Raw genomic sequence first — 1,157 nt, 5'->3', positions numbered from 1 at the left:
TATTGTTTCTATGCTTTTTTGTTTGAACCTATGTTTAAAAATGGGCAAGAATGGCCCATTATTAGGGCATTTTCATATTAGATGTGTCCCATCTGTTGCAGCACCTTATGACATCTGAACACTGTGACTCTCGGTGCTCTATAGTAGTGCAAATTCAATCACTGAAAACTACTTGTGTGGTAGCATTTGCAGTGTGCACTGTTCAGATTGCATACAGAATCTCCACTTTACCAGGAACATATGGAACTAGAGCTGGTGCATATGGTCAAGAACTCACAAATGTTAGTGTTCCTTTTGCTTCTGTACAGTTGGAATAAATTTGGCTAGCTGCCCCATAACAAATTGTTCTCTGGGGTACTTTCCAGACTAGATGCTGCAACGTACTCATAGCGTGTCTAAGTGCCCATCCATATTGCCTGTGTCTCCACACTGGTGTCGCATTGTCAGAAGGGTGCCATTCACATTTCCCATGCCTGGATTTGAATTGATGATGCAGTTTTGCCCTACAACATTGTAAATTCATTGCAGGAAAGTAGCTGTATTTTTTCCATAGTAGGGAGGCTTGATACAGACTTGATGGGCGGCAGTATGGACAGTTTTTTCTGTTTTTCCTGCCTCTTCAAATGTTTAGCTCTCATGATGGGGGATAGGGGGTGGTCTGTAGGTGCTGCGTATAGCAGGGAGGGCAATAGTCTCCCTTCTCTTCCACCACCACTTGAAGCAGTGAGCGCTTCTTATGGTGGTGAGGGGGAATAGTCTCCCTTATACCTCCCAATTGTTTGCTCTTGCTGCCCCTCTCTGACGCCTTAAATTTTTAAAAAAATGTTTATACACAGGTTTTTGTGCAAAGGTGCAAGCCCATTCACCAATACTTTCGGCTGCTGATCCCGAAAGCATCTGCTATTTAGTAGAGGAATGGGATTTGTAGGAAAGGGACTGTGTCCCTCTTTTAGAACTTCTAAATGAGCAGAATTTCCAAATGGCAGCTCTCCCCTACTTTAATTTTTTCTGTTGACCTGCCACTTAGTAACAGTGCAGTTTCTCCTCTGTGCTCTGCTCCTCCCCACCCAGCGCCAGTCTTCAGATTGCTCATCCTCACTGGAGGAGCACTCACCGGCTCCCTCCGTCTCCACTATTGGTTTTCTTAAAAATATTTT

This window comes from Hemicordylus capensis, chromosome 1, assembly GCF_027244095.1.
Source record: "Hemicordylus capensis ecotype Gifberg chromosome 1, rHemCap1.1.pri, whole genome shotgun sequence".
NCBI classification, from domain to species: Eukaryota; Metazoa; Chordata; class Lepidosauria; order Squamata; family Cordylidae; genus Hemicordylus; species Hemicordylus capensis.
The sequence above is the reverse complement of the archived record's forward strand: the minus strand, read 5'-3'. Positions refer to the sequence as shown.